Here is an 11,789-nt window from a genome sequence, read left to right on the forward strand (position 1 = left end):
GTTCACAAACTGTCTCTGCTGCTCCTAAGTGGCCAAAAATTAATTATTGTAGGTTCAAGGTACTTTCAGACTGCAAGCAGTTGCCATGGCAGCCATGCTATTGAGGTTGGCAGTGGCACAGTAAGAAGAGCGAGGGCAGCTTTTACTCTTTTAAGTGCATGATGCTATTTGCATTGACCTTCTCATCTAACTGTCAGCAAGATAGCAAATAAACATATTTCCCCAAACTATTCCTCCATAACAGATTTAAACCCTGCGGCTTGACATGCCACATTTTGTTACCCATGCTTCCCAGTGATTCTGTATTACAGGAAACAGGAAATGTTTTGTGCCATTTACACAAAAGATAGTGATCACAGTACAGAAGATGTTTTATTTGCTTTGATTCATCTCTGTTTTTCTTATCTTCCCTGGCCTCAGATGGCACAGAGCCCTGAAATGGAGGCCACATCCGGTTGAAGCTATCACTATACACTTGAAATGTGTTTAAAACCTGCTAGGGGTCAAAATGAGGTAAAAATAACAGTGAATTGCTGTTTCATCTAGGGTCAGTAACTCTAATTTCTCCTCTATTTCCTGCTCCTGTGCCCAGCCCACCGCCATGCTCCTTGATGTGACCTTCAGCTTGAGTGTATTCATGTAGGCAGCCAAACCTGAGGCAGGCAGTTTCTCATGAACCTGTGTGTGAATAATTCTCGATAGCACCATGACTCAGAGAGACACTTTATCACACAAGAACAAACAGCTGCTCAGGAGGCTCTATTTTTATTTGAGCCACTGCTGGATTGAGGTAGCACCAGATCCTGTTTCAAATCAATCATATTTTTACAAATCTGTGAATTTGCCATGGTAATATTAATTAGTCAATAATAATAGGCCAGTGGATGAAACTGGAGAGGCAAGACTGTTCTGACTTCCTCTTGTAATCTTTTCTGTCACCTTATTAGGCCTGGAAAACTTGTGCTTACCAGACCATACAGTTATCTAATATGAAGTTAAAAAAGTAGCATATCTGCTCTTTGGTTTAATGGGTCTGAGAAAGTGGGAGGGGGTAATGACTGGAGAATGTGGGAGGGAGGAAGAAACAAAGACATTAATCTCCTAAAGGTTATGGGAGGAATTTAAGTAGTTCAATATACAATAAGTAGCAGGGGCAGCGTACAGTTCAGAGTGTTAAAGGACAGGAGAGTAATTACTGAAGCAGAATTTACCCTGAAATCTGTTCTTACACACACTGTATAGACAGCTGGAGTTATGACTTCACCTCCAGCTGAGCTGCTGTTCCACGAGCCCTCTGTAAACCATTCACTTAATGAACATCTCTTTCATTGGTCTTCATTGTTTAACCCATGGTGTTAACTCATTGAAATGATCGAATTATATATTTGATGTTATACTACTACAGCACAGTGGTGCATTGAACTAAATGGTAACAACAGCTTGCTGACATGCTCAGAATGACAATTCTAACATGTTGATATTTAGTGGTTATATGGGTTTACCATGTTCACCGTCTTAGTTTAGTGTGTCAGCCAAAACCAAAGTACTGGACAAAATAAAATTTAGACCTTGTAATGAGGTTTTCAAGGAAAAGTCTGAGGATCATTTAAGACATACGGATACAATGTCTGGGAGCTTGTGGCAATTCATCTGGTAGTTGTTGAGTTGTTTCAGTTTGAACCAAAGTGAAAGACTTGACTTTATCGTCCCTAAAACTGCACGGCTAAAAAATTAAAGGTTGGCCTTTTACTCATTTGAGTTGTCAGTGTGATTTTGAAGGAGGCTTCCTCGCTGCTGGAGCAGAACTTGAAAGTTCCTGTTTCACGTCGCAAGCTAAGAGCGAGATGTGGTTGAAAGTTCATCCTCAGCGTCAAATTATTTCCTCTAGTGTTACTCAGTTTGAACCTGGCTATTAGCCTGCTTCTCTTCATCTCCAATTAAATGCTTCAGAACTCCCATGGAGCACTGCTGCCTTCCTGTCCTTTTCTTTGCCTCCAACAACAAGAAAGGACAGATTGTTTCATTCTTGGCGCTCCCTTCTCTCCCAGATGTAACACACTGTTGCTTCCTTTCTCTTTTCATATCTGTCAGTTTTCTCTCTGTTTTGAGCTCCATATTCATTCCCCTTCCCTCGCCCTCTCTTTCTCTCTCTCTGCTTCTCTTTTATTCATTCACCCTTTGGTCCCTCTCTCTGTCACTAATGCTTCCCGTTGTCACATCTCTCTTCTCTCTATGTGCTGTCCCTTCATGTGCCTTTTAAGTTGTCCTCCCTCCTGTGCTTCATCCATCTCTCTCCCTCTCCTGTCATGGTGCCGAATATTGATAACCAGCCAGGAGAGACCCTTAACTGCAACGTCTGAAAAAAACTCCACATAACATCTAATGTTCTCCTTTTATTCCTCAGGCACCGACCCAAGACTTGTTTGATTTGGCGAGCTTTGCTTTGCGGCTTCATGTGAGCATGTCATTTTATAATTAAAACGTCAACAGTTTTTGTGTGTGCAGCCACAACCATTAACTGTGTCATGGCAGTAGTGTGCAATACAAACACTCATGTCAATTAAGAAACTGGATTAAAATAAATAAACATTGCAACATCTGCTGTATGCATTTCCTGAGAAAAAGTTAAGGAGTACTGGATTGGTGGTATGCACACATTAATGCAAGTGTGCATGTGTGAGTGTGTGAGAGCAACAGAGATGAAGTGAGTAAGCCTGTAAACATGTTGCATCATGCCATTTTCATTTCCACGTGTCAACCTCTCATTTTCCCTTTTTCTTTCTTTCTGATTGTTTTCTGTTCCTTCTGTCTGTCCTCTCCCTCCTCTTTATTTTTCGTGTAACATTTTTGCTGAGTGTTCAGTTAACACTCCTTAGCATGTTTAGACACGCTAGTTTACACACCATGCAGTGGATCCCGACTCTTAACGCTCGTATTTTGTGCTTTGTCTGAAATACACCAAACAGACATTATATTTCACCTCGTCAAATCGCTGGTGAAATGCATGACCTCGTTCGCTTTCCACTCTGAATGTTCAGTAATTTTACGGTGGCTTGGTTGCCTAATGGGAAAAGTTTTGATAAAGTCATTTCATCCTCTCTTTTCTCCCCCTTCCTTCCATTTGTCAGCTTCGTCTTTCATCATCGGGCTTTGTTCCATTAAGAGTTTAGTGATTATGGTTCACACACAGGACAATAATGTTAATGCTGTGAGGTACTATGCATTCAGATGGCGCCGTTCATTTACTCATTCTTCATCTTCCACACAAAGTAGGAAGCTTCACCAAAGCACTTGTACACTCACACGAATATTCACACAGAAATATAAATACAATTACAGCTCCTTTCCACTCAGCACTACCACAGGCACATACTACACTTATTTAAAAATGGAAGTTAGGGCACAGATCGATGTGGGGCTCTCCTGAAAACATGTTAATGTACATCCTGTATGTCTCCCCGAGCTCCTGAGTCTCTTAGCCCCACTATACAGCCACACAAAGAGCTTTACGCTAATGTGCGCCATTAGCCCCAGCTCTTTCACCCCCACTTTGCTTTAAGCATCTCAGTAGGTCAGCATCCTTGTTCCCAGCAGCCGGGGCAACAGATGATTGAGTAAGAGACAGCCCTCTCCATTAGACAGCCGCTCTACCTCTCCACCCATCCCTCCCAATTCTTCACATTTGACACTTAAAACTCTCCACTCTCTCCACTGGAAATGTTTCGTCATTTGACCTGACTCCTCTCATAAATCAGGTTGAGTGTGCGGCTTCCAGCCTGTTTTTACAGCTTCACAGTTGCAAATTGAATTTGAAAAAGTGTTTGTTTTATCATCATAGTTGAAAATGTTGTTCCTCGGGGTAAACGGACTGGACAAGCTGAAACAACGATTCCATTTCCAGAGTTTTCAGTCTGACAGTTGGGAGGCCTCTGGCAAATTCAGGATAATTTTTGAATAACTGTGAGATAATGACCAGACAAAAGAAACTGTTCCCTTTCAAGATATAAAAGGCTTGTTGGCCTTGCCCTACCTAATTTCACTTATTACCGTTGGGTTTGTAGTATATGTAAATAAGATAATTAAGGAGTTTGTGGAAAAACTTGACATCACAGTTTTTGGTCACTGTGACAGGCGGCGGGTCATCATTTGGAGTGAAAAAATGTCAAAATTCCAGGTCCAGATTATTCACCTCAAAGTCACTCAGGGACATGTCTTATGTCATTTGAAGTGGATTTAGACAGGATTATAATATATGTCTCTTCTATCATTCTGTGCCGTAAAACAAAACACACTGTTCAAATCCAATGGGCACGTCACTCAGGAAGGTTCTTCTAGGTCAGTCTGTCCATTTGTAGACAACAAAGCACTGGTGCACTTATCTATAAAGCCATTCTTATCTATTCATTCAACAAAAATGGGTGAACAGCTATTCTCCTCATTCCTGGGACACTCTGCTGTTAGATCTAAAATTGCAAAATTTGATCTGTCTTTGTGAATCCATACCATTGTTGCAGAAACTGTGTGCTCTTTCCCCCTATTGCCATGTTTTGGGGGTATTGTAGTATCTTAATGTGTAAGTTGTTTTACTTTGATTATTTCAGGCTGGTCTTAGTTTGTCTTAAGTTGCTATGTATGTATTGTCTCTAGGATGAAATCTTTTAAATTATTGTATTTGAATTATATTTTAGCACCTCATACATACAGCAACTCTTCTCCTTATGCCAGGCATGGTCCATTTACAGCTTCAGGTTGTTTTAAGCATTGATTTAACTAACAGGGCTTGTTAAAATTTATTCTAATGCAAACTTCTATTGCCCTCAGTTTAAAGGCTAACCATCACACTACCTACTGTATATATTTTGGTCTTTTGTGATGTTTCCACAAAGATGTGGCCAAACATTTGTATTCCTCAAACCCATTTGCACTTTAATTAAATCATTCTGGTAACCTGCTCCATCAGAGTGCTCACCTCTTTTATTGCCAGTAGACTTACTCTCATCTTGTGGAGGCAACAAACACCATCTGTCCTCACAAACGGCTCTGTATCCTTTGAAAATGGAGAAAGTTAGAAAGGGAGATAACAAGAATGATTGCAAGAATCATTGCTCCCATTTTTCCTACTCATTATTCCGTTCTTTCTTTTAGTCTAATAGGTTTGTCTGCTACATAAACTTGTGTATCACAGACTGGACATCGTCAGCCCTCTTCCATGATCAGTCTCAGTGGGATCTGTTAGTGGATAGTAGATGGTGTTGTGTGATGGGCTGGTGCAGGTGGGATGGGAAAATAATTCATCAGAAAATGTGGCACATAAATAAATTATTCCTTTAATTAGTTTCACATGTAACTTTGTATAGTAAGAGAGAATCGTTAAAACCTTAAAAAGAAATGCTGTGTGCACATGCATTTGTTATCAAGCATTTATGTTCACTCTGTAATTGGAGTCACTGACTGAATGAGTGTTGACTTGGTGACATAAACATAAACTTTGTGCTGGTTGTTTTAGGTCCAGAAGGATCTCATTTTGGCTTTATATGGATGAAGTGAAGGAAGAGGAATTATGTGAAAAAATAAACAAGCAACACATCACTGTCAGGGAGGATCAGACACACTGTGATGGGTGAAGTCCCATCAAACTGGGGTGACTGTTAGAAATTAAGGTCGGTCATTACAATGTTGTTTGCTGGAAAAACAGAATCATTGGATCAGAATTTACAAACAAATGCCTCTCTTCCTCTAATGAGGTGTCAATGACCTCACAGGAGTCTGTGAAGAAACTGCAGTGGGTATGGGAAATGTGATGGCGAACCACCAAACTGGGTTTAGCGTTAGCAGTTTTACTGGAATATATTTTGCTGAGGTTAATTTATATCACCAGATTAGGCAGAAAAGTGATTTAAAAAAAATAACAGACTGTGATTGGCCAGCACTACTTCACCTGCAGCTTTTGCCAAAACTTTTGCCTCATCATCATCATCTTGATAAATACAGTACCATCATTGTTCCTTTCCCGTATTTAAGGCATACTTTGAATTGCCCCCACTGTGTGACCCCCCCCCCCAAAAAAAAAAAAAAAAAAAAATAGCAGCATAGCGATCTGGGAACTACATTTGTGTGGTATTTACACTGAATGGACGCACTGACCTTCTCTCTGCTTGATAGAAAGCCTCTGTGACATTCAGCTGCATTGATCAGATTATAGAAAAGTCGATTGCTCAATGTGGACAAGCAAAAGTAAATGGTACTTTGCCATTTGGTTAAGATAGACAGATATCAGATAATAGAAATGCAGATAGAGTGATAGGAAGGATTTTTTTTTTTTTTAAAGAAGAGAAGGTGGAGCAGAGGCTGCATGAGGGGCTCGTCATAAGGTTTAGCCTGTTGATCGCAGTTGCAGTCAGAGGAGCCCTAGGGAGCAGCTGACCTTTGTGTGAGCATGTGTGTGTGGGAACACACCCAAGCTGTTTACTGAAAACTAAAGCGTGCACCTGACTTAACTGACCTTTCTTTTAAGGTCCATCCAGTGTGAGTGCTGGTTCTCGGGAAATCATATCAGGAGAGCATGGCACTTCAGATGAGTTACGAATGTCATCGAAAACTTTTCAAGGTTATGGCCATGATATGTTTACAAGTAACATCACTGCCTGTCCAGAAATCTGTCCAGTACATCTTTAATTAGTTGATTATTTTTTGCTGCTTGGGACAGCAGAAGCAATCTGTGGCCACAGCACTGACATCTAAATACCTTAAGTTGATACAGTGTTTGCAAACAGTTGCCTGTTTACACAGCAGATATAGAGAAACATTAGAATTCATCTGGAGTAGTGTTTCTAGCCACCTGGCAAAAGCCCAATATCACTCTCCTTGTCTGATCTCCATTTACTCTTGAGGGAAGTATCTGGCTTTTTGGCAGCAAAATGCTCTGCTATGTTTGCTGGCCTGTTGCTAACTTTGTCTGCTGTTTGGTGCTGGGCAGGTAGCATACAGGGGTTTCAGAACAACTGCAGCTGGCAACGATGCTAATGAGAGCGGTGAGAGTGAACCATAACAGCACATCTGTCTGCCATAAAACCAAAACAATTACCTGAAAGGTACTAAAATGCTCCATAAAATATTGGGTTATTATTCGGTATGTGTTTGTCACAACCAGTGACCCATTTCACATATAAGTAGTGCTGTGATCCACTGCTGATATAAATAATATTAAGTATAGCAGCTTTAAGTAAGCTATTTCTCTCCATGATTACAAAGATGTCCAATGAAAACTAATGGTGAGAGGAATATCAGATCTAATGTAGAATAAACATGCTGCTTATTCCAAGAAATAAGAATCATAGTTAATCATAGTTAGGCCCTCATTATATGTTTATTCTTCCTGCAAGTTCACACTGTATTCTCAACCATCTTTCAAATGTCATATTCTCTTTAAGACTAACACTCACTTAAAATGCACAAGTTTAAATGTGATACTGTAAATATTATGCTTTGATTCCAAAATATGCATGATTAAAAAATGTCACTATGAACATAAGCCCTGCAGCACTGCTGCTCACTACTACAAACACAACACTGACATTTTTTGAAAGCTGACGCACTGCGATCACACTGTGTTTGGTACCAAGTTTGTTACCAAGTGAGCCATGCAGTGTCATTACAGCAAGAGTCCCGTGGGGAAAGAGTCAGCCAGGCTATCAGACACGCTATTACTGGAAATGTGGCTAAATGTTTCACTCTCCCAGTGTCTCAGTATAGACGGCCAGTGGTAATGGATGTTTAGGCTGAAAACACAGAACAAGCAGGAGAAAATACAGGCTCCTGAGAGTTTCCATGTGGGTAAATTCAAGTCACTTCACCCCAGCAGGGTGGGTAATTTTAAGGAGTGTAAGGAATGTGGATGTTCATCTAAAACATATGAGGATGAATGGAAGGGAGAGAGAAAATGCAAACGGAAACAGACTGGTGGAGTGATGCGGAGTGACAGAAAAAGACGCAAAAGAAGAACTAATTACTTTCCAGCCTCGTCTGTTGGAAGCCTGATAAGAGAGATCAATACCAGCAGAGATGCTCATCAGAATCATGCATGTGTTGTGTGCGGTGGTCCTCTTATGGGCATGTGATGAGCCTGGAATTGGATGAAGAAAAAAAAATAAAGACATCAGTGAATTTAATATAAAAAACTATGTATAAACCAGGCTCAAAGGCAGACAAAGAAAACAAAAAGATGAATGAGAGGACAGAACAAAGGAGATAAAATATGTTGCATTCACTGGAGCTCAAGAAATTTCTAACAGCAAAGAGGAAAATGAATTTCTCACAAATCCACTAATTTGTCAAATTAGATTTCTCTAATGAGACAGATGCTGGTATAAGTATTGCTAATGCAGCTTAGGGTTTGATTTTCATCAGGTAATGTTGCTGCAGAGACCCCACGTTCAACCACAGTTAATGAGAATGACACAGGCAGGAAACACTGTTAGCCGTCCTGACTCTGATGGTGATTGGGTTGTCAGAGGAACCAGTGAGGCGGGATGTAAACAAATACAGGTCAGAGCCTGAGACAAATAGAATTTCCCTTCTGTGCTTTTCACTTGTCATTATGATTACTTCAGGGACATGAAAAGAAGAGTTATTACGTCCAATCAGTTTAGAGACTTTTAGTAATGGGACTAAATCCACTGGTGCGGCTGAGAAACAACAGGACCCAGTGGGCTTGTTAAAGTTTAGAATGTGTTCTGATATATTTCAGCTGTATTTCTCAAGTAATGATCTTTTTTAAAAGTGTCTGCTGTAATGTCACGCATCTCTCTCTCTCTCTTTTTTTTTTTTTTTTTGCTTTTTACACACTCAAGCCAAAATGAAGCAGTGGTCAGGATGTTTTGGACTGGAAGGCGGTGATGCATAAGCTACACTGAGTGAGGTGATAGGAGATGCAGAAGGTAATTTCAAATGTATCCTTATCTAACTTCACACCTGGAAGTATGTGCAGGGCAACACTGCTCCCTCAGACATGGATTGGTTCTGACTAGGAACACCTGACTCACCAAAATCTGTGACAGCGGAAGCAGAGTAAATGAAACTCAGGCCATGTTTATCCATAAATAATGTTGCAGCACTGTTACAGCGTTGTTGTTTTGTTTTGTTTTTTTCATTTTAATGAAAAGACAACACTGATGCCTTTGGTTTTGTATTTGTCTTTGTTACTAGAATCGGGATTTAATGTATTTTCTGTACAATTTGTTTGTTTTTGATGAACAGCAACCACTGCAGCCACAAGTAACAATTACAGGATAATGGCAAGTGCTACAATGTAACAGTGGGACAAGTATATAAAAGAGTCAGCAAACTCACTCAGTAGACATCATTGCCAACATTAGCTAATGTAACATTAGTCAGCATAGGTTACTGGTTGTAGTAGACCAGCTAAGGCTGTAAAACCCCTCAGTGTAATGAATTGGGTAAGGATGCATTTTACTGCTTATAAATCAAACATTTCATTTGTTAGACAGATGATTGTGATGCTTCTCATTTTAAAAGTTACATAGTCACAGTTTAAGGTATCTGATTGGATACTTGTGTTAGTTATTACCTGATCTTATTTATATTCATGTTTATACCTTACATTTCATATCTATTCCATGAAAACTGTGGAAACTCCATCGTGTTATACAAATAAAAGCTCCAGCAAAGCTACTAAATGTACTTTAAATGAGACATATGTTAACAACTGATTGCAAGATTGAGAAAGAACTTGGAAACTTTAAAGACAGCTTCTAAGATGTTCTTAAAGTGCTCTGAAAAATGAACTAAACATCTGCCCTTCCATGACAACTGGGTAAACTCCATCTGCTGAGGAAGACCATGCCCTATGATTGAAACCTCTGAACTCGAGGTGAACTAATCACTTATTTTTTATTGATGATCGAGGACTTTCTACAGTACTCTCAGGTTACTATTGTATTTGATTGATCTGTTTCATAAGTTTTTCAAGATATAATTATCTCAGTTGTCTGTAATTTAACTTCTTTTTTCACTGGTCATTGCAGCCTCAACTTGAATATCAAGGTGTTGTTTTTACTTGTTGTGATCTCTGACTAACCTTTGCTTTCTCGATAAGCTGATGACAGTATACTGAAGTCGATTATCTTCTCTTGTATGACTTCATTCTTTTACTCACCTGTCTACCAGGTGTGCATGATATAATATTCGATAACGACAACAGGAAAAGGTAGACATTAGCACATAAAGGTAACATGAAGAGAATCTAATTTTTTATCTGACATTATATATAATATAACATTTTTAATTCAGTTATCAACTCCACTGTGCCACATAGCAATTCTAAACATAATTCCTCCTCATTTTGGGGGCTTCACTCAAAGGTAGAATTACAACAGGATGTCTTTTAGAAATGCAGTGGATACATTAACACCACACAGCAGCTCCTCTGACAGGTTGGGGTACACCAACCTCACAAATGTTGGTGCTTAATACATTTAAATTAGCCTCATAGTGCGCGTCCAATGGTGTCTAATATGTCTCTGTCCCTGTCAGCCTCTGGGCCAGAAAAGTGGAGGTCAGAGCCAAATAGCATAGGGTCCTTGGCAGGAAATGTAATGGCAGGTACAGAGAGCATTTCTTAAGTCTACTCACCCTGCCTTGAGACTTTGAATACTAGGCTACATCTTTGATTTCCATTTAAATTCTCCGTTATAAGGCAACACAGGGGGGAGTTTGGCAAGCAAATAAGAGAGGACAGAACAGGCAGATGCACTCTAAATGTCACATGTCAAACTCGCTTGTCAGGTATGTTCCAGGAATGAGTTTGCTCAATCAAAATGCCTGCAGAAATCTGTTTTGATTGAAGTCTGCCTCAGTGCCAACAGCGGCAGCAGCACACTTGCTGTGTTTGCACTGCACAGAGAGGGAAAACCACAAGGGGCATATTCCATCACTCTCCATGTTTTGGCAGATGTACACTGTTAGATATTTTGAACTGATTATGTACCTACAATGAGTTGCCACGCTGCAAGTTTCCAAAACAGAGATACTAAAGTAAGCAGCTTAAAAAGCCACAACTGTTGTGCAAAGTGGTGTGGAAGAATCACAATCTCCATTTTTACTTTATATCCTTCAAACATTTTAAAAGTTCTCTCAGTCATATCACATGTAATCACATGAAATGATTTGTCACATTCACAGGAATACTACAGGTACACAGTTGAGTTACCAGTTTTTAAGGAGGAACCAGGAAATGCTACAGTAGTAGTCTGCAGAGTTTTTAAGTAGTTGCTGATCTCCAAAGGAATTCCCTTAAAACAACTGCTGAAAGACTCTATGTTGTGCTTCAAGTTATTGGAATTCATAAATAAAAGTCTACATATATAAAATACCTTCATAAAATTAGCAAGAAAATTACACATAACTCCCAGGAAACAAGAAACACAAGAACACAAGAACACAAGAAATTATTGTAATAAGATATGTGTGTGTGTGTGTGTGTGTGTGTGTGTGTGTGTGTGTGTGTGTGTGTGTACATTGCTTCCCGTTCTTTGTTCGAGTTTCATAGTTACCCCTCCACCCCCCAAACTGCTACCTCACCTAATATCCTCTGATGGACCATAATGCACATCCACCAACTTTATGGTGGACATTTACTCTCTATCTTACTAATAACATCCATTAGATTATTGCTACAGTCTTGGCTCTGTCCACTCTCCCCTATTTTTAAGATGTTTGGCAACGCAGCATAATTAACCTCACCTTTGGCTCCGTCACTCCACAGCACGATC

Source organism: Lates calcarifer, linkage group LG21 (genome assembly GCF_001640805.2).
Source record: "Lates calcarifer isolate ASB-BC8 linkage group LG21, TLL_Latcal_v3, whole genome shotgun sequence".
NCBI lineage: Eukaryota > Metazoa > Chordata > Actinopteri > Centropomidae > Lates > Lates calcarifer.